The sequence below is a fragment of the Ixodes scapularis genome, unplaced genomic scaffold (genome assembly GCF_016920785.2).
Source record: "Ixodes scapularis isolate PalLabHiFi unplaced genomic scaffold, ASM1692078v2 PGA_scaffold1__304_contigs__length_218370807, whole genome shotgun sequence".
Classification (NCBI taxonomy): domain Eukaryota; kingdom Metazoa; phylum Arthropoda; class Arachnida; order Ixodida; family Ixodidae; genus Ixodes; species Ixodes scapularis.
In genome coordinates, this window is record NW_024609846.1 from 174,247,744 (window position 1) to 174,270,683 (window position 22,940).

The following is a 22,940-nucleotide window of genomic DNA, read 5'->3' on the forward strand; positions in this document are numbered from 1 at the left end:
GCTGTCGCTGATTTCGCTGCTACTGCGTTTTATTAGACGATGTCAGCGCCGCAGTATGCTCGGGCCAGTCGGTCACACTCTCAGAAAAAAAGGGTGTATGTGGGTGTATCGCGCACCCTTACACCCCCCTTCGACCGGAGACACCCGGCGAGCGTAATCGCACTCCCATCACGTGAATCCTCCTCTCCCAAAGGAATCGGCGGGCGAGGCGAGGGTGTTGCCAGGTGCACCATTACACCCCTCCCCTCCCCTTTCCTTTTTCAAAAAGGGGAGAGGGAGTGCTATCAGGAGAGCGCAAGAAAACAAACAAAATGCGCGCGGTAATAGAGTAGAGCGCGCGTCCTGATTAGCAGTCACTGGTTACACGTCATCCGACTGACAACCTATCACGATAGCGATCGCGTTTCGCGCGTTATCTGGCCTTCGTGTTGCTAGGAGACTTGACCTCCTCACCTCCTGCATTCCATCTCGGCGTGCTTCGGCGGCCATACTTTTGCTTCGGCTGGCGGGTGACATCGCCTTTGTTCATTCGCGCTATTTTGAATTGCGTGTTTTTTTAGAAGGTGGTTGGACAAAGCGGATCGTGTTCACGAAGCGATGCTTGGCACGTAGCTGCACTGCAGTCACAAACCAAGATGTGCCCGCCTGATAAAGCTAAGTCTGCCGTTTACATGCACTCGTTGGATGCTGCGTTTTGCGAGGCATGGGGCCTGCTAGCTGGGGACGTGCTTTCCTTTTTCTCCTGTTTATGTCAGAGTTTCTTCGCTTTTATATTTGTGGCATGTGTGCGCGGTGGCGGTGCCCGGTTCTCTGAGTGTACGAACGAGCACGACATCGCAGCTTCGAGACATTATTCTTGCGTGTAGAGCTGGCGTCATTCAGAGCAACGGGTCTCTATCGTTTCGCCAAAAAACACTTTTTGTGGACAGATGTTTCATGGACTCTCGTTCGTCGACACTACCGTTCCATCGACAGTCGTTACGCGGATTTAGCGTTGTAGGGACATTTCGTCGCGGGTGTATCCTACACGTACTATCCGCTTCGTGGCAACAGTGTGAGGCAGCTCCTTACAGAAAAAAGGTAGTTTGTGCTGTCGATGAAGCATTCTGGCGATGAATCATCGCGTATCTATAAAACGATCTGTCGGTGAAACGTTCGATTGCAAAGCAACATGCTCGCGCTTGTTACCGGCTTCGCTCGCACGTATGGTTATGCAATGCGATTTTCAGTGGGGATGATGGAACTAAGGTGGCGCTTCAAGACAAGGCAGTTAGAGTTCTTTTATAGGTTCAATACGGGAGTCAGAGCTGCGCGTTCATCTTCGTAGCGCCGTCTTTCCTGCACGGCATGTTGATCGAGCTCCTCACGCGACTTTTGGACCTCTTGGCGAATATGTGCTGCCACCTCGACACGAGGCTAAGTGTCGAGAAAACAACGCGCGCGCAAGGCCTCTCCCACCCGTTCCACACCCAAAACGTCAGCTACATCCTGTTCAACCATTGAGGCGCTGTGACCTAGATACTGTTTCCCCAAACTCGCCTTTGTCCCCATCGTGCGTAATCTTCCGCCCCCGAGGTCGACACAACGAAACCATATTCCCTCCCTGCTCGGCCACTTCGAAGAGGGAGAGGGTACTGGAACCATTGACTCTCGAACCGACGAGGCGCGCGGCGCGCTCAAAAGCAGGGGTGCGTACGGCGGGGCGGGTGCAACGTTACTTTCTTGCACGGTACGTGGTCGGATCTCGGCAAATAGCGGCGCGGCGGCACGTAGAAAATAGACGCGCAACTCTGGCTCCCGCAGGGAGCCTATATAGGAACTGGTACTCTAGTGCAGCATTGAGATTATAGGCTCCAGCCAGAGCTGCGCGTCTGGTTTCCACGTGCCGCCGCGCCGCTATTTGCCGATATCCGATCACGTGAGGAGCAGACTCCAAATGCCGTGCAAGAAAGCCACCGGTACGGCGGCTTCGCCGACGGTGCAAGCGCCTCGGTGTGCATACCCCCGCTTTTGCCTCCTCCTGTCCTGTGTTGTCCCCCCCCCCCCCCCCCTGTGCCACCCCCCTAAAACAGCCGCCACAGGGCAGGTTAAAGACTGGCCGGCGGCGCTCAAGGGATACTAAGAGCACTCCCCCCCCCCCCCCCCCCCCCCCCCCCCTTCCTGACTCGAAAACAAGTTGGAACGCCACTGACCGTACATATTCCCCACGAACTACACCCTCTACAATACAGATACAACTACACATTGTATCTGTATTCCTGAATACTTTTTCACCAGTTTCGCGGAAGTGTCTTGAGGATATAGCATTGCATAAAAGACAATGTATCTCAGTATCTGTATTTTTGGCCTTAAAGCAGATGTATCTCAGTATTCCCGAATACTTTTTCGAGTGTGTCTGCCCAGCCCTGGTTTATGGCACATTAATTTATTCTATCATTCTTATTATTTTCCAGGTACTTCGGGCAAATCAACCCATCTGAAGTGCGATAGAAAAGTGCAACCAGTGGCATTGCACCGAAGTTGCGAACTCTTCAATTGTGCTTTGACATCTGTGAGTGTACCGTCCTTCAATTATACTCCGTGTCACTAGTTGTGTGTAGTGCAGGTGAATGCAACGGCCATGCGAAGAGAGAAAAGGCGAGCACTAGGAAGGCATATGGGAGGGGAGGGCAGGGCTGGGGGAGAGGGGGAAAGCACTACGAATGTTAGATAGGAGAGGAGGTTACTCTCCTCATCCGCCTTCCTAGCGCTTGCCCTTTCCCCTCTTCGGGCATTGCCTTAGCCTATGCGGCGCGCAAGTAGTGACTCGGAATATATTCACCATTGTACAGATTATGATGCACTGGCAGGTAATAGATAACTGGGTAAAATTAATCTGCTCAGTGCTTGAAGACGCAGCTCGCGACTTGCTTGAACACGGCCCACAGGAAACCAGCTGCAACTTCCCGTTCTCATAACGAGCATTACAAATGGCATGCATTATAATATGTCGCTAATAGACCGATCTCACCAGCTAGTTTGAGTACGCCACCGCTGCCGATATGCATCGTGGGAGCTGTAGTCTTTCTACACGGGCGACAACCATGCTGGAGGTTTGCGCGAGCAGACCACGAGGCAGCATGAGTTGTCGCGTGAACTGGAGTCTGCCTCTTACGAACTACAGTTATGGCGGCGTCACGCATGCGTGGAAAACTTGGTGGGATCGGTCTATTCATTTACGCTGGAGACGTAGCTATGCTCTTATAACATATCCACATAGTTAATGTAGTTTCGTTTTTATTTTTCAGGTGTTTAGTCTCTATTTTTCCTTCCCGTCTTTTTTTTAGTATTTAGCACCTGCACGACAATTCCGCTGGTAGGCTGCAACCATGAGCTCTTTGCCCAAGGATGCACTTCAACTGCATGAACTCTCGCTTGTCAGAAGAACCACCAAAGATAAATTCATGAGCTCTGGATTCTCGCCCTCAGAAAATATCACCATTAAAATACAAGTATTCGCTCAGACTGGTGCTAACAGAAATTCTCAGAAAAGCAAAAGGCATTCTTTCGAGACATGTTGAGCTTGAATATATCCTGAGTGAAATAAGCAACGGCAACAACAGTGTACTTGTTCTCTTGTCCTCTTACAAAATGGCAGTATGTTGGCGGCAGTACCACTTTAATTCTTGTGATTGCATCAGGAAAGGGATAAGGGGAGCACTACAAATGAATCACGGCTAAAAATGTCACTGTCAAGATTGCAAGTTACAAAATGTGGAGAGCGCAAGGTTCCTTTAACAAATTTCTTGACCCCCATGCCTTACAGAAGCCCTCGATGTTTTGGGGGTGGGCTATCCGGCCTCTACACTCAAATGTGTTTGAGAGCACTGTTTTAGATGGTCCAAAATTTTGTTAAAGGAAGCTTGCATTAGGACACCTCTGATGTTGACATTCGTTTATCTGGTTAGGCGCCACAGTACAAGGTTGCTTATGGCATTTTTGGGCTAATTGTGCATTTTATTAGTAAAAAATAAACACAGTTGCAATAAGAAACAGGCTGGCATTGTTGAAAACCGCCAAAATCAGTTGTTTAAGTATAATGAAAACACATGCTTTTTATCTGTGTTTTCGGTTTGCCAGCCTTGCACCTGTATCTAAAGTGGTAAACTTTCCACCCCACTATTCTTCAATGGTGTGCAAAATATTTATGAAGTTGGCTGAGTTCCTGGTTTTTGGTAATGCTCATTAAGTAAGGTGGGGGGCCTTGACAGTGTCCTATATGTATCTAATCATGGTATACAACTGGGTTTTGCTTTTCAGGAATGCTCCATGGCTCTTTTTGGTGGTCAACACCCAAGGCACAAGACTAAAAGATAAGACATGCAAAAAGAAGAAGAAAGGAAACAAGCGACGTTTCTGGTGCATGCATTCAATGTGTATTTTTGTAGTATATGTTTCACCCAGTGTTTATGAGCAATAAATATGTAGGAACAGATACCAATTTTCGTAGCTTATTTTATAAAATATTGCATGATCCTAACAATATTATATTCGCAGGAGTGACACAAAAGCTCTCAATTGTATTTCAGGTTGACAGTTAGGACGTCAAAATGATGCCAGGCGACATAATGAAATGACGGTAGAATGTGGGATTGGCAGCTTAATTGTTTTCGGGTTGACAAATGGGACATGAAAATGATGCAAAACACCGTCGTTTGACGGTTGAAAGCTTGCAAAAGAGCTGCAAAGACATTTCCTGTCAATTTAATGGAAAATGTTCTAGTGTTAGTTTTGTTGACTTCGCACATGTACACCTAAGAGTGGGATTTATCGGTTCCCATTAAGTGAGAACGGTGTGGAAAAGGGTATATAAGTACACCTAAGAATGGGGTGTAACTGCATTCCCAGTAAGTGAGAAAGGGAATATTTGTGCACCTAAGAATGGGGTGTATGAGTATTCCCAGTAAGTGATAAACGGAATATATGTGCACTTAAAAGAGGGGTGCATCAGTATTCCCAGTAAGTGAGAAACTGAATATACGTACACCTAAGAATGGGGTGTACCGGTATTCCCAGTAAGTGAGAAACGGAATACACGTACACCTAAGATTAGGGTGTATCAGTATTCCCAGCAAGTGAGAAACGGAATATATGTACACCTAAGAATGGGGTGTATCAGTATTCCCAGTAAGTGAGAAACGGAATATATGTACACCCCGGGGTCGGGTGTGTCTTATGCACCCGCTGAGGTGCACATGTGCACCTCAAAATGAGGTGCATGTATGCACCCCTTTTTGGGGTGTCGCATATATACCCTTGGGGGTGTCGTATATGGGACAAGTCACATACACCCCACTGGGTGTAAGTACTACACCCTTTTTTTTTAGAGTGCATGACAAGAGGAGCGAAAGCAAGCTCAGCAAGAGAGCCCACCCAGCAATCGAAACAAAAAAACAGCGAAACTCCTTCATTTCCCCGCGGCAACGTTGATAACGAAACTTAAATGTTGCGAGTGACTACAGATCGTACTCCCCCGAAAAAGGCTGCGCGGAGAACTACTCCGGGTCCGAGCGGTCTGTCCGAGGAAGACACAGTTTGGGCGGCACATTCGTTTTTTACATTATTCTGCATGATCGTAATCGAAACATCACGTGCACCCTATATTCAACCAGAAAGGGTCACTACTTCCATAAACCCCTGCGTGCAACACGGCGCGCGTTGCTCTTTGGGAACTAGTTGGCCAGGGAGGAGAGTGGCATGGTTTCGGTTTCGATCGGCAGCGTGAACTATTAACGGCCGTGATCTCACGTTTTTTGGTCTCGAGAGCATCATTTTTGGTCTCTAAACTAACCTAAATGGCCAGACCTCGAATCTATAGCACAAGCCCGAGACGTATAGCTTGCCTTCACACATGCTTGTTGTATTTTTATACTCTATCGAGCCTTTCTGTTTGCGTTTCGAGATATATGTGAACGAGCCAGTGCTGGGAATCTCGACGCTGCGTAGCTCGGGTATCTTGCTTGTGTACGAGTCAACAAGCTGTAACGACCAATAAGTTTGCATACATCGAGCTCGCACCTTTACAGCTGGTCAGGAAGTTTGTTTGTTTTATGCGTCCATAGACGAAATAATATTTTTTGCAACTACTGTTTTTCTTAATACGCCTGAGTACGTGAGGTAAAACTTGGAGGGGGCCATTGAAAAGCTCAATTTGAACACACATCTTATCTCTTATCTGTACTGACCCGCAGCACTGCACGAAGCTAAGTCCCCACCCGCTTGCATTCCGCTAATATTCAACATCGCGTATGCACATAAATTTTTTCTGCAATCATATAGGCACATTCCCCCACACAAACCGTTTTAAGAAAGCAAAAGTCGAGCAATTGTGTGAAGAATGTCGCACCGTTCGCCGGAAGTGCGTCGGACGGGCGCGAACCTCTATGCGGTGTGCCAAAGGAACGAAATTATTCAAAGCGCATTTGACGGTTGGTAATGGCCGTAATATTTATGTGTTTGCTTTCTTCCTGACTGAGTATGCCGAGATAATTTCAGACACACCGTTCAGACACAAATCTTGGGCGTCAGTAAAAGCTCGTCCAAAAAGGCTTAGCGAAGAGTAGGAGACGCTTGTTAGAGCTTCCGTCGTAGCTAGCCGACCTCAGCGTTTGCGAAAACCTAATCTCCTATCAGCGTAAAATTTGAGTGGGCGATATATGATGACACGAGGAAGACACCATAGTAATTTGTGTGCAGTAATTTGTGTGCAAGGAAATCGCCCCAGTTTTCGTTTTGTCAACCATTTCGTCGTTTACCCTGAGACTGGGGTTTTTTTTGAAGAGCAGAAGTAACAGAAAAAACAGACTGGTCTCAGGGTAAACGACGAAATGGTTGACAAAACGAAAACTTCCACCAGCTAGCCTGTACTTTGACTCTTTTCTCGTTTCGTTTTGTATCGTTCGAGAATGAAAGTATTGTACGTTCGTGAAAAGTCAGATCATCGAAAACTCAAGCGGCGCATTCGGTCACGGCGTGATAGCATGAAAGGAAGCTGCTCAATCGAAACCGAAACTGAGTGGCCAACTAGTTCCCATAGGGCACTTCGTCGAAGCGTCGTGTATTTCTTTGTGCCGCCGTTTTTTTTTTTTTTTTTTTTTTTTTATAGAGTAGCACAGTAGCACAATTATATATTTGCGACTTCGTGTTTAGACTAGAACAGACCTCATCCAGCATCGAGACAGCTGTTGATAGCCTTTGCTAGAAAGCCGATCCAGCATCCAATCCAAAGCCGGACAAGGTGAGCAAACACAAATGGCGAGCGGGACGTTGGCGTGGTTCGAGGCATGGTTCAGGTACGGTGGCTCCAGGGTTGAAAAATTGTATGTGACCGTGGTGGCGAGTGAAAGCGCTGAATGTAAATCTATGCGGGGCAGAAGTCGCTCGAAGTTACCGCCTGTGCTTTGATTTTGATGTTCGTGTTTTGTCGGTTTCGTCGGTTTCGTCGTATGTAGGCCTAGTGAACCAACTTCCGCTCAACAACGCTTGCTGATGGTTGACTCGACGGTGTTGACGGCCGTTCGCCGTATCCCGACGATCGTTTCGTCGTGATGTCCCGCAAGACGGAGTAGCCGTCAAGTAAGAGAAAGTACGAGCAGCAGGAAAGGGATGCGACCGCGTATTATTTCGTAGTGGCGAGCGGCGGCACTTTTCTGTTTACGTTCGCGCACGTTTTTGCATCGGCTTCTGCCCGTTCGTAGTGTAGATACCCTTTGCCTTTCGTTGCATCGCGCTGTTTCCACGCTTCGAGCGCACCTTCGGGACTCCCGGCCGAGTATGGACGAATGTCGCGCCGCTAGCCCGGCGAGACGGGGATCGTTCGGCAGCGGCCTCCGTGTGTTGTAAGCGTTGAAGGGAAATTAAGGGGGGAAATAGAGTCAATCGTGTACGCGCGCTAGGCGCATTTGTCACTGACTTGGGGTAGGGTGAGGGGAGAAAAGTGGGGGAGAAGATAGAAGTAGGAGTCGGGCGTCAGGAGCGTCGTCTCACCGTCCCGCTCGCTCGTCATCCCATCGTCGCGCTTAATCCGTGAGTGAGTGTGTGTGTGTGTGGGGGGGGGGGGGGGGGGGGGGGGGGGGCGGGGGGGGGGATTTAGCACTGGTGGCTGGCACCGCGCGGTGTCCGGTGATCAAGGCGGTCTCCGGGGGCGACCGCGCCGTGTTGGTGGAGGCATGCTAGCTCGCCGAGACGCTGCTGGCGGGGCATCGGGTTGTGCCGTCCGCGAGACGCTTGTCCGTTATTTTATTTATCATTGCATCAGGTTTTAGATTATGACGGTAAATTTGCATTGTTTGCCATACTTCGCAAAGTCTTAACAATTTTTCTACAGGCGACTCCTAGAGCCGCTGGTCAAATTTTGCGGCACGCAATACAACTTTTTTTTTTTTTTTATTATAACTTAGCGGTATATCGAAACTTTCTGCTCGTAGCGCAATCGCACCAATGCTGAAAAATTCCGCACGTACTGGTTAACCGTCATCATCGTAAGCTCGACTCGTTTTTCCGAGTTCACATCAAACAAAACTAGGTTCCTTCTATGAAAATACGGTGTACCGTTAAATACCGGGCAAGCGCGCACTCAAACTTTGGAAATAATCGCAAAAAAATGGGGGATAGGTGCTTGTCCGGTCGTCAATTTTACATATAAATGTACTGTGCATATTTTCTCAGATCTAACAAATTTGGTAATGGGCGCTTAATGTGGAATGGGCGGATGCACGGTATTCTACGGTATGTCCAGGCAGTTAGCGGCATCCTACGCCTTGGTAAGCACAACCGCGCGTTGTGAAGTCCACCACCGGCGTGGCACAGGGCCCCGTCCTTACCTAGCATGTCGTCATATGCAAGGAATGTATACTCCGTTCGCCCCTAAGCTGAGACTAGAATCTCCGCCTTCAGTGCGAGCTCGCTGGCTTCTGCAGTGCTTTAGTTGCGCGTGCCTGCGTGATCGCACTTGTGTTAGCAAGGGCAGAAAGCTTGCGTTGAAGGCGGAGCTTCTAGTCTCAGCTTAAAAATGAATGGAGTATAGTCGTAACGCCATTGCCATTGCTTGAAAAACTGGATGTAAATAAGCTAATTGCACGAAACCGCGGTATCACGAAACCGTTGCAAGTAAAAAGCTACAAAGCATGGTGTAAACAGACCTTTACGCGAAATGAGCACCGTTTTTCTCTTTTACTGCTACTTTTATTACTTGGCGTATACCGGAATGCGACGCCGTCGTGTTTCAATGTGGCAGTGCATGGGGATATAGCCATGGAGTTATTATAATATATGCTAAAGGTTGCGAAGACCTGACAGTGTGAAGTTGCTTGAATGAACATCATGTCTGACCACGCCTTTTATTCTAGTGAGGAGGAGTCCAGTTCATCGAAGAGAATGACGAAATAACGGTGGCGTCCGTCCCTCTGTTGTGGTTCGACTTGAGTATGAAACAACGGCGGGTGGCCAAGCAAAATGCCTGGGGCGGACATCTTGTCTCGTGTGCGACCGGGCCGAGCACCAGACTCTGACTGGCCTTCGTTCAGAGCATCAAGTTTGCAGAAATACAGTAAGTATTATTTTGTACTGTTCCTTTTCATCTAAAGTCCTGATAATGTGCTGGCACACGTTTTTGATCTGCCCTCTGTTAGCATGCTTGACCAGATTAGCTTGCGGCAGTTGCTCAATTTAGTTAGCTCCATAATCTTCGTAGTGACACATGCACAATTACAGTAGTGACCGAGTTCTTCAATACGCTACTGGTCACAAAACTTTCTCGTAATGCTGTGGGAAAGCATTGCATGCTGCCAAGAACGGCCGTGGTGCTGTCCTACTCTGGAGAGGTTCGACGGACAGCTTAGAGTGTTGTTTTTAGGTGCAGCAAGTTCGCTTCGGCGCCGTGCTGTGCAGCTTCTGTTTGTACCTTGAAATGTTGTACCAATGGCCCGATTTTGGTGTTTTGTGAGATTGAGATCTCGGCAGGCTTGTACTGAGGGAGCTGACCTTTCTTTAACAGACACGTCGCCTGCTAACGTGAGTAAAGAGGGAGGGTTTGTCTGCCCTAGAGTGTCATTTGCTGCGGGAAACAAGATGCCGCTGCGTCGTCTGCTACCAGAACCGAAGAAAGGTGGATCATCTGTTACACACTGTATGCTGCAAGTGAAACGATAGAAAACAAAGTTGCTTTGGGAACTTCTGCTATTTAACAAGGGGTGCAATTGATGACCTGTGCTTTACTTGGAAGTGCCAATTCATTCTAAAGCGTCATATGCCTAGGCGCGAGGTATCATGTGACCACAGAGCAGCCGCTTGCAGCCGATTTCGTTTTCTATACCAGGGCAAGTGTTCCTAACGGGATTCTCTCCCATTCTTAGACGGTTGATAGTTAAAAAAAAGGCCGTCCTGAAAGCCCAGAAAATGGCAGTTCCAACAAGGGTACAGGCACCAAGCTAGGCCTAATAGGCACGGACCTATATATCAGATTTTTAAACTGATGCTTATCGCAGCCAAGCGCAGCGCGTCTCGCGTGCGTCGCCGACGAATCAGTATTTTTATTTCCTTTGATTGTCAAAAAACATCATAAAACTTTGTGGGAGCATTCATTTTGACCAGACAAGCCAAAACTGTGACGTTCTGAAAATTGGGGTCGTGTCTCCTTTTCAGAAAGTTTATTTGATTAACACATTTTTTTTATTACATTTATGAATATTGCATACAAATTATAATGTCTCTTAAATTTTTACAAAAATTTGAAACACTCACTGTGTCTGGCAACCGTTCCAAAGCTACCCAAACCATCCGAAACACCTGAAGGTTCAAGCGTTCTTCTGAAACTTTCCGAAACCCAAGTTTCTGAAAAAGTTTCTTCGCATCATCAGTGCATAATGTTGATCAGCAAAATGGATAATGCTTTCTTATGCCTTGGTTATCTTGCAGCCTTCGACGCTCAGCTGCTTAGGCCGTGATAGACCTGCACATCCAGGATGGGCACCTACAGCAGCAGAACAGGGAACTGCAAGTCTGTTGGGCAGGTGCTCGGGCACGTGATGTCTTTCAAGCACCAGGGAGAGCAGGCGAGGCCTGGGGAACAGGTGACGCCCCAGGAACTGGCCAGGCCTGAACCACCCGAGCTGTTCCTGATGCCTCTCCGCAACATGGAACAGCTTAGTGCTGCAGAAGCGCAGCTGAAGAACTTCACCAACAGGACACTGCCGGTATTTATGTCTCCTCTTTTTCACAATATTGACGGGTATAAGGCTGCGATTCGTACTTTGTGGTTTAACTTGGGTTATCTGAAGTTTTATGCAAATGGGGTTGGAATGTGGACTGAAGCCTTTTACCGTAATATTTCAAATGGATGCCCACCCAAACTATGTTTTAAACACAGTCAGTGGCAAATTAAAAATGAGTAAGTTGCCGTCCCTTCATTACGGGCCTTCTGTTATTTATAACAGCAGAGTGCATGCACAGCCAATGCACATAGGAAGGCTATTTATTGTAAGGGGTACCCTTAAACTGAACCCTGCGATAGAATTGTGTCAAGGTGACGCAACGCCAGTTGCACGTTTTGCAAGTCAGCTTTAGTAGCCTGTGTAAAGTTTTTGCAATTGTTAAACTGCGTTTCATAGAGGCTACTGAAGGGAGAAATGATGGACGGTGGCCACCAAAAATTAAATATTTGTGCATCTTTACATTTTTGAACAGTTCTTTCCACCCGAAGGTCGTGTAGACAAGAGGCCTTCATGTGCATCCTCACTGAACGGCATTTTAAGTCTTTTTCAACTGCCGCTTCTTGAAATATTTTTAAGTAAAACATTTCACAACGGGGGAAGTAAAATCGCCCAACACATTTGCCTTTGGGTGCTTACAATATGTCGGCCTGCAAATAATCATAAATCATGCTGATTTGCTACGACACTTCTGCCCGTTTTATCCTTAGAAGTTAAATTCCGCACCTGCAACAACTCTCGCCGTGAGTATGTGTGTGGAGCATGCACAAACCTGCCTGCGTGCTTTTTGTGTTTAATGCTTGCTTGACAGAAGGATCGAGATGCTGTAGTATATTATGGGCTTCTTTTGGTTTTGTTCCTGTTCTCACTTGAGGCTATAGTCAAGAGATCTAAATATTTAGGGCGATAAATTCATTTGCGCTTTCGGCATCTGCTACAGAAGTAAAGGTACATGCTTGAAAATAACTTTTAGCCTGGTCTAAAATCGCTTTTTAGCGTGCCCACCATATGCGTATGCCCAAACAAATTTGTAAGGGGTTGCCAGATAAATCTTAATTCCATCTTTACTTTACATTAGTAGTGCATTTCCAAAATGAGATGTTAACCAGTCCTAACCGAAGGTCACCCTATGAGAGGAAATCAAATTTTCCAAGGTGAAAGAGTAACTGTCATTGCATCCGCTACTTTATTCAGGGGGTGTGAGTGCATGCGTAGCTGTGTCTCCAGGCATAGCATACGGTAGTCGCACAAGCGATTATTACATGAGGCGAGCTTGAGCTGAGTAAGTTGGTTCATTGGCCTACAGGGCCACCACTGAGTCAGCACTAAACAAAAATATGGAAAGGTAACTACTCATACTGTGCTGCTGTTGCCATTTTTTGCAACTATGATGACGGTTTTGGTCAATTCCTGCCTTTTTATGCCTTTTTCAATTCCAGTCTTCGTAAAGTCGTAAAATAGGTGATAAATTTGCAGGGTGACTAACCGGCAGCTAGACTAAGCTTTAACAAAGTCAAGATGCGCAGGGTCTTGAATGCACTGTTTTGAGAACCACATACATTATTAAAATTACTGAGAGGATGCTGATGGGCAAAGAGGATCCATCAAAACGTTTGCACAATTTGAACGTTGCAACGAATTTGACTGACTATTGAGATTTAGCAGAGTATGGAGGGAAATATTTTAATCTTTCTGGTTTCGTCTAAGACAAGTAGAGTTGCCATATATTCTAATATTTTTTATTCTCTAGTAAATATTGTAAAATTTTGATGCATGTATAGTGTGGCTTGCTGCATTTACCTGGGCATTCACATTCTCTTACTTGAGACATGTTCATACCATTGTATCTGCATATAAATAACTTTATTGACATATTGAGAACACATTTTGTCTTTCTAGGAGGGGCAGCTCGTGTCTCTAGGAGACAGCAAGAACCTGCAGAAGGTGGTGCGAGAGATGGTTGGACGCCTGTTCTCAAAGCAAGTCCAGGAGCAGTTCTCCGGCCCTTCTGGGCTACCAAGGAAAGTCAAGGTTCAAGGACGCCATGATGTGTAAGGTGGTCATCGGTAATGCATATTCTTTACTAGCTATTAAATTGATGGTATCTCTATTGGAGCTCAATAGACAAGCACAATCTTTGAAATATGTTGACAGTTAAAGGGAAACTGAAACACTTCTGGACAAAAAAACGAGTTATAGGTGACTTCTGGCGTATTTTTGTCCTGTGAATCTGAATATCGCTTTCGTTTTCCCCGAAGGTGTAACTAGACGCGAGAAAACACGAAAAACCTCAGAGCAGCCGTGACGTCGTACTAGGATCTTTGGGGCGCCAAGCACGTGTCGCTCGTGTGGGCGGCGCGTGCAATTGCAAGCTTGCTAGTTGTATTTTTCCACACTGACGCCAGTTGTGGCGTCTATTTCTGACCTTTTTTCAAATTCAAGAAAAAGGTCCTTCTGACCTTTTTACAAATTCAATTTTCCGAAAACTCCCAGCATGACGTCACGCCCCGGGAAGGAGGGGCTTCAGCTGTACTTTAGAAATTAATTTCTGCAGCCTCCATGCACCAGATTGAAAAAATAAACTCGATATTCGTGATCCTGGAGGCCATATCAAGATGATTTTGGTGTTCTTCCTCAAATACAGAACAGCTTCAGTTTCCCGTTAAGTCTTGCAATATGCAAAATTGGAGTCGTCAGTTCCTGTCGTTTTTTTTTGTTTTTTTTTAAATTTGACTTGCATTCTCTATTATGAATATCTCCTGTGTTAGCATTCTCGGAACCTTCATACTGAAAAGCAGCGTTTTGAAGGAACTGTGAAAAAAGGTTTTTGTTGGTCTTGTTATGTTATCCTGTTAGTTTCCAGGTTGAAAATCTAATGACGACCATTTAGAGGCCTTTGTCTGTAGAGTGTCAGTTGGGGAAGTTTTGCTCTTTTTTTAGCCACTCATCTCTGCACCCCACCCCGTCTCGCCCCCCATTTCAGATTAATAGGATGTTGCGTGAAATAGCCATATGCCTCCGTAGAATCTGCACCTTAGCGTGTTAGCCAAACCCACAATCTCCACCTCTGTGGTGCTCTCTTTCTGTCACCTTTGAATTGCAGGCTAGGTGAGGGACCCATATTTACACAAAGGAAACGCTCGCAAACTGCAGTGTTTGAACAGCACCTTGTATGTAGCTAATATGCGAGATATTGGCTTCCCCTATCCCTCAACTAATCTGTGTGATCTGACAATTCTCTTTACAGGTGCCATACAAAGTCGCACTCGTGCAGCGTGGACGCGGTGCAGAAGTGGCTGACGGCCAGGGAGGCGGGCAAGGGCAATAGAGTTAAAAAGACGGACACTCCACTGGTGGTTCCAACCGCCTTTGACGATGAGGGACACTGGCTGAGGAGCTAGCTGCTATGGATGCACGAGTCACAATAAAGAATGTCACGGTAAAAAACATTTTGTATGTTCCCTTCTTGTACTACCCACAATATGCATCTGGGCGACAGATGAATGGGACATGTCGTCTCAACGAGTATACAGTAATTGCCATGAGTATACTGTATACATGGAGAAAGTCAATTGTTCACACATAATTGTTTCTTAAAATTGCACAAATACTAAACCGGCTTTTCAGTTCAAGTCCGAAAAACATGTTAAAAACGGTCAGCACCTATAAAAGATATGAAAACCAATAAAATGGTTTGGACTGAGAAATTTAGCATTTCCACGTTTAAGTCAATTTGATCTACTGAGAAGTTGGCTGTTCAAAAATGCAGTAGGACGTCATTCCTGGGCTTTAAAGCCTGACACAGCTAGCATTCTGCTGGTTCTATGCTGGGTACACTGAATGACGCATACGCTGGTGCTGATCCGCAATTTCGCAGGCACTGACCCGCAATTACGCTGGCACTGATCTGTTTTTACGCTGGGACTAATCCGCAATTGGACTGGCTCTGACGCGGAATCACGCTGGCACACTGATGGTTTCCTACCGTACCACCGGTTCCATGCCGGGGATCTGTGTCGGGAGCTCGCTGGGAACATCCCGTATTCCCGGCATCCCGGTTTCCCAATAAGGTCCCGGTACTGGCCGGATTCCGGCATTGGGCCCGGCCGATGTCGCCCCTTGGGGCGTTTCCGGTACTGGCCGGTATCGTTATCCTGGCAGGCCAATACCGCCCCGTCCCCAACCCGGCGTGTTGTGCTACTTGGGCTGAGATGACACACATATAAACAGATTTTTAACGTCTATGTTGAAGTCAGCCACTAAAAATAGTAGAGGGTTATTAATTTGTTTTTTCAAGAAAGAACTCAATTAGTCGCAAAAAAGAACTATGGTATTGGTGGGCGGTCTGTACGGAGTGCACACTGTAAACGACTCCTTTTGCCGGTATATTGAGACTGTTACCACTTCTGCAGTAATACATGTGGTCTCCGCGCGCTGTGACACCCAGTCGTCCGGGACAAACACCAACAGACCTCTACTTCTTCGTTTTGCGCGGCACAAGTAATGAGGACTAAAATGATTTAACTTGATCCTGACAGGCATCTTCATCGACGTTTACTTCAGTTAATATTAGAACATGCAGCCTGCTCAACCTGTCTAACAAATATTCGTTCAACTGATTCCAGTGTATTTGCAGACCTCTAATATTAATATATAGCAATGTTCATGCATAACTTTCGTTCTCTACTGTTGTATGTTGGGTAAAAACATCCCAATCTAAGAATGAGTGAAATAAGCTTTCAACTTCAACGACTCTTGTTCAAATCTCTTGCATTCTCAATTCGAATAGAAGCTCCTCATCTTCGCCTTACATATACCTTACCGCTGCGCATCCAAACAAATTTTAACTACTTTTTTGCCACATCTTTTGTGTCCCAAAACAGCCCCCGAAAATCTCTATTAAAGATCTCGTTAATGAATACTCCTTCAGTTCTGAGTGTTGTCCTTTCATCTTTCCACAAGTCCCTGCTCGCGCTCTCCGTAAACATAACCAGGATCGGAGGGATCTTTTCTTTCATTGGCCTTCAGCCTGTGCACGGCCTCGATTTGTTCGGGAGCGAGAACCGGAAGCTCAAGCTTTGATGCAAGGTCCTGAACAACCTTCATTACATCTTCCTGTCGTTGCTGCTTTATGTCGTGAATCTCAATTTTTTTTTTTCGACGAGAGTGCGTTTCCGCTTCGCTTAGTGCACTTCTGAGCTCGATCATCTCATGGGCATTTTAATCTAGCCTCGTTTCCAGGTCTTCTGATTTCTTTCTCTACTGCCTCATTGTGTTTTCGTCCGTTTTTAGCGTCGAGAGAACGTCATCATATTTGGTGCTGAACTGATTTAGGGTTGGGCAGAAATCCTCAAAAATGTATTTGGAAATACAAATAATGGGACACATTCAAATAGTAGCATAAATGCTGATCCTAATATATATCTGTAAAATGTATCACGATACGTATCGGAAATACATTTTGAATAGAGGCACAAAGTATTTGCAAGTACAAATACAGGAATACACACTAAACATTATAACACCCATAATCGTGTAAAAAGTGTGTAAGTTAGGAAAAACACCCTTCTTACACTTCATTTACCCGATATTTGAATATCGATGGGTGTAAAAAGGGTGTGCTGATGTTTTTCATCCCTTCCACACCCTTTTTACGACCTCGCTTATTGCGATGGCGTCTCAAATCGTGTAAAAAGGGTGTATGGGCGAATTGTACGCCCGGTATTAACACGGTGTGAAAGGGGCGTTATGGTGATGCCAGTCTAATACACCCATGATTTCATATCCGTTAATGCTTATTTCTTTGCTGAAACTGTTGCTGATGTACGGCGGTATAAACATCCAGTATAATTAATCGCTACACGAAGTCGCGTATGGTTAGGAAATGATGGAGTATAGTTTTTGCAACTCCGATCGAACTCACCGTCCGACACGAGGCGAAAATTACGTGTCGCGTGTGCGTCAGTTTCATCAGTTCAACTTCGATTTAAAAACAAAACATCTCCACTCGCAAAAGATTAACGAAGACGTGTCAATATACAACCCAAACAGCACACAGCATTGCGCCGATATAGGATCAAATATGAAAAATTGCGCCGTTAGCATTTTGGTCACGCCAATATCTGTGAAAAAAAAGGATGGGTCGCGGCGACGCCATCCTGACATACCGTAGGCGATGCCGTTTTTGGTTTAGCGTCAAGATTCCCGCATGAATGGCCTATGCCGGCGAGGTATGTCTATTTCTGAACCGCCTAAATTCCGACGTTAAAAAAGAAAAGAAAAATAAGATGAAGCAAAACGGAATCTGCTTACTTTTAACCAGAGAAAGACCTCCTGCGCTGAACCACTGAACAAACTATGGGCCGTGGCGCCCTCATTTCGTGTATTACAAACTCACCTGACTGGCCCTCGCACTACTTATAGCACCTTCACTGAGATTTTATTTTTGTGTGTAGTTCTAACGAAACAATTCCGCAAGACAATCGAAAGTGCCGAATTTATGACACCCCGGCTATAGTACGCGATCCTTAGTTGACACCAAAATATCTAGCCTCCCGACGCTTTTTTTTCCTTTTTTTTTTCTTTTTTCGTACGGGTGAAATTGCATCTCTTGTTTCATGCGTTCGAATTTGTTTTGTGTTATTTATTTCGTGATTTCGCGGTCGGCATCAGAGCACGCACGCCACTGCGTGAAGCAAGTCCTGACGTGTCCCATTTTGCGACCCTCCTTGGGCAGCCCAGGTGGCTTATACAAAGCCGCAGAGGGAGATTAGCTGCTTTGTCCACCCCTCTTTGACCTCGTTTTCTGATAAGCCTCCACACCCTCTTTTGTGTCTTCGTGTGGCTGTGAGCGAGTCAGTGTTCTTCTGTTTTTCGTGCGTTGCAGTCGCAGCCGTGGTTTTTCGTCTCGAACGGCCGGAATACGTTCATACTAATTTTTTGGTAATATTTGTGAATTTCGTCGGAGTCCATAGAATTATTGTGCTGTGTTTGTTGGACGCGTTTCGACAAAGAACTAACTGCTCGTCGGCGCTCGTGAGACTTCCGTTGATTGTGATCGACCGCCTTTATCCTCGACATTGTGTTTGCGTAGTTTTGTGCTGCCCTAGTCGGATTGTGCATCTATCACGACAGAGAGCTGCTCATCGGCGACGGCGAGAGTTCCGTTGAATGTGAGCAACCGCCTTCATCCTGGACGTTGTGTTTGCGAATTTTTCTGTGGTGCCCGAACCGGATTATGCAACTATCACGGATTACATGAGATCGGTGTTTTATTTGTAAGTACTCTGCAAGCATGCTTCTGGTAGTAGTCCTGCTTCCGTCTCAATAGACCATTTTACTGTTTACATGCATGAACTGCTGCTTACGCCTCAATCAACTCCCGGTCGTTCCGTCTCTGCCAGCCTGTCGAGTTTTGCCTACGTCAGCAGAGCTAGAAAGCTTTAAAGTAGGTTTAGGCGAAGGAAAGCCTTATTTAAAGTTTGAGTGCATTTATTTTAAGCTACAATTGAAAACGAGCGTGTTGGTTAATAGATACAAAACTTGAAAGTATAAAACAGAGAGGACGAGGACGAGAACAGGACATCTTTCATCTTTCAAAGAGAGACGAGAACAGGACATCTTTGAAAGATGTCCTGTTCTCGTCCTCGTCCTCTCTGTTTTATACTTTCAAGTTTTGTATTTATTTTAAGCCTCTAAGAATTTTGTAGCTTTGTCACAAAAACTTAACACTAGGTCACAAATGCCAGCATTTGAGGTTTGACATGGGTTTCTCGCGAATTCGCGAAAGAAGAAGATGAGGTCCATGCACGTTTTTTTTGGATTCAAAAAATAAAGTGTTCCACATGTTTCAATTTGTTAGCAATCATTTCTCCGTAAATACTTTTTGATGAAGTGCTGTGTTACACATTTAGTATAACTTCTTGTAGCTGAATGAAGTGAGAGTTACTGCGCAGGCGAGCTGGTGAAGGATCATGGTGAAAAAAACCCAAGACTAGGACAAAAAATCGGGACAACACAACACGTCTCAAGACATTTTGAGACAGTATTGTGTTTTCCCAATTTTTTTGTCACTAGTCTCGGGGTTTACCCACCAGGCTCTTCTAGCTGCAGTACACGTTTTTGGTAGGGTGTACTGCTGCCATCACACCCTAATAAATAGGTGTAGAGCAGAATCACTCCTTTATGTGTAGGGTGTAAGGGATTACACCGGTTTTTGAGGGTGTGAGATATAACACCATTTTTCTAGGGCGTTTTTGTACACCAATAAGGGGATGAGTTGTGACCCATGCCATTTACACCAATAAGGGCGTGAAAATGTTTAGTGTGTACATTTTAGGAAGGGCAGAAATACAAATACAGAAATACTGATACTGCAATACGTTTTTCAAGTTTGTTTGAGACGCTAACTGAGATGAAGCTTGAAGTTTGAACTGGAAGTTATTGATCCCGAAATTACTTTCCTGTAGGCTTGGCACTTTGCTTTGAAGGCTTGAAGGTGAGGAGTCTTCAATGGGCTCAAAACAACGTTCCATCAAGGACTGACCACGGTGCCTTCCATGACATCCTGTCTTTCTGACGAGGGATGCGAAAAGACTTCGATCTCTAAATAAATTTGATGCCACCCTAAATCCCATCAAAACGTCACAACGTCCCTGTCCAATAAGAATGCCCCTGTCAACATTGATCACATGACTTCACGGTGGAATAAACTGGTATTCTTTATCAGTAAGTGTTTGCCTTAAACATGAAAATTTACCACGCTGCTGTATAAAAGGACAATACGTAATTTCGTTGTAGGTTAGCTCGTTGAAGATATTCCACGCAGTGTCGTTTGGAATTTTCGAGAGTCATGGACAACCTGAAGTGTCCTGGAACACATGTCTTATTGTTTACTGTTGAAAAAACGATACGGTGGCATTCCAGTTGTGTAGGTCCTTTCTGCCGACCCTCCGCCACCGACGGATGGATTGCAACCTCAAGTCTCGCCTAGCATCATCCAAACAGAGACCTCGTGGACTGCGACCGGATATGTCCGGCACAAATGCGAGCACTCCGAGAAACAGCGCGCTCGAGAAGTGTCGCAGGTGCACGAAGTCTGGGTCGGCACCGCGAGGCCACGTTTGGCCTCCTTCCTGGATTTCGGATCACTTGAGCAGCGGGTCACGTTCACGTCGGCTGATGACGTATCCTTGAGCCGTGCAATATTACGGGTGCAGCGGCAACGCTTTCGAATATGTGTTGAACTTCACTGCGTGAGACATCCTACTATTTCAAGCCAACCACCTGTCCACAGATGCATGAACTGAGACAATTTTTTACGTAGTGAACGTAGAGCTTTTTCTTTATTTTGGGAAGAGGCGTTGGTGCATTTATCATGGTAATATCACTTGAGAGTTGAGAAATCGGAGAGAGTGAGCAAGCTTTCCCAACTTTTGTCTATTTTTCTCTGGCACTGCCCTAGTTTCAGTTTCCGTAGGCATACCTACTAGCAGGTACAAACTGCTCTATAGCAGATAAAAGACAGGGGAGCTTAGGACGGTGCGGATTCCGTGTTTCGCGCTTTTCGCAAGGGGACTGGGTAAATGCTTTTGCGACGTATGTGGAATATGCGAGCGATCTTGTTATCACCGTCGTATGCGTCTCTCCAGCAAAACGAATAAGATGATCTACAAAGCCACAATCACAAGTTAAGATTTACGATAGCAGTGCGTTTGCTTCAGTGGTCCGTGTAGTTGTATTTTACCCTGCTCTCCGCAACACCCTGTCATGACGAAGAGCTGGAACGGTCACGGTTGGTGCTGGCCTCCCGGTTGAGAGAAACCCACATCGCCCGCATCGGCACCGAGTGCACTTGGGCTGTTCATGGTCAAGCCTTTCATCCGCGGCTTGTCGCCAGCTGATCCTGCTGCTCAACGGTGAGGAAGCGGCGGGAGTGACCTCTGAACTAAATGTAAATCCTCGTTCATCCAGTTATCCGGTGTCAAAGTGTGGAAAATGTCCAGCGTTTTGCCTTGCTTTTATAACCGAAACCAGAGCAACGAGATAACTGCCTTGCGCACTCCAAAATGACGGAAGCAATAAGTTTCAACAGGTCGAGTACGTCACCGGGGATGTAGGGGAGGCGGTGCACACTGTTTAAACGCTTCCAGTATCCACGAGTGGTACCAGGAAAACGACGTCAACAGAGAAGGAGCTCGCGATTCAGCATAATGCAGTGCTACAGGCCCGTGAATCTTCAATGTTCGGGGTGGTGGCAGTAGAAAAAACGACGCATCAGCGCCACACCAGTGATCACGAATAACACCGGTCAAAAACTCCCAAGCCCGGCCGCTCCACTCGACACCGACACGACATACGACAACAAACTGCATCAAAACGCCCCAAAAGTGAAGGCGTCTGCTCCCGTACTGCAACTAGCGGAAGTGAAGTGTTGGGCGGATGTACTTCACAAAAATATATAAAAAATGTTTTGCGCAAGGATCATTTCCATTCATTACTGTACACGTAATGACAAAATGCCAATAATTTGGTTTTCTATCTGATTCAAGCTAGTCGGAGTGCTCATAACACTGGTCATGAAAGAAAATAACAAACCGGTTTAAGATTTATTGCCGGTTTAAGATTCATTACCGGTTTAAGATTTATTGTTAATACATCGTTATTTGTCGCAACGGACTAACGTTATAGATTTTGCCTCCAGACTTTCTAAATGCAAAGAGTTCTAACGCACGGCTGTCTATTGCGCCGTGTTTTGGGTCATCTATAAATCTGTAACGGTCAGTACCAAAGAGCTCACCCGCACATGTCAAGCTCATCTCCGCCGTGGGGAGAAATGAATGTCGAATAGTAAGTGTCGGGCGTAGTGTCGCTTGTTGTGTTTGTGTACATGTCGGTGCTGTCTAATACGTGTTACTCGTGTTGTCTTCGATGTATGTAGGGTTGCTGTCTAGTGATCGTTCGCAGCGTATTAACGTTAGATTCGTTATATATATCAGGGTGTCGAACCGGAACCGAACCAAACCGAAAACCGGAACCGAACCGGTATTTTTTCCGGAACTGAACCCGAACCCGAACCGTTATATTGTTATCGCGATGAACCCGAACCGGAACTGAACCGGAAAAAAAATAACGGTTACCTGCTCATGTCAAAACGGTTCGGCCACGCGCTGTTGACAATGAATGTGCTATCAATGCCATTTGTTGTTTAAGTGCCGTCAACTGACACACAACCTCGCTTACATATTTTTCTTCTCCACTCAGTCTTAGGAATATAAACGCTGCATCCATGAATCTTGACAAACGCTGCATCCATGAATCTTGACATAGGAACCAGTGTAGCGCTGGTCGCGGCTTGCACGGAAGAAAAAGAATTGGAAGGTTGTGTAAAAAAAAAAAAAAAAATCGCGTCACGGGATTTCGTTTTCTTACAATCTGGTAAATCCTAAATGCTGCTGTGTGCTCATTTCATAACACGTTTCTAGAACACGCGAGTTCTTGAAGCTTGGTTCCATCGGAATGAGAAAAGAAAAGGCTGAGGAGTTTGATAATAATGCATCCGGTTTCGTATAGGCACTTAGAAGCTAACATATTTGTGAGACAGCGAACTCTTTTATTTTATAATTTATACTATTACGTCCTTCTGGCGTTGCGTTCGGTGAAGTGTTTTTCATATTCCGTATCTTGTTTAATGAA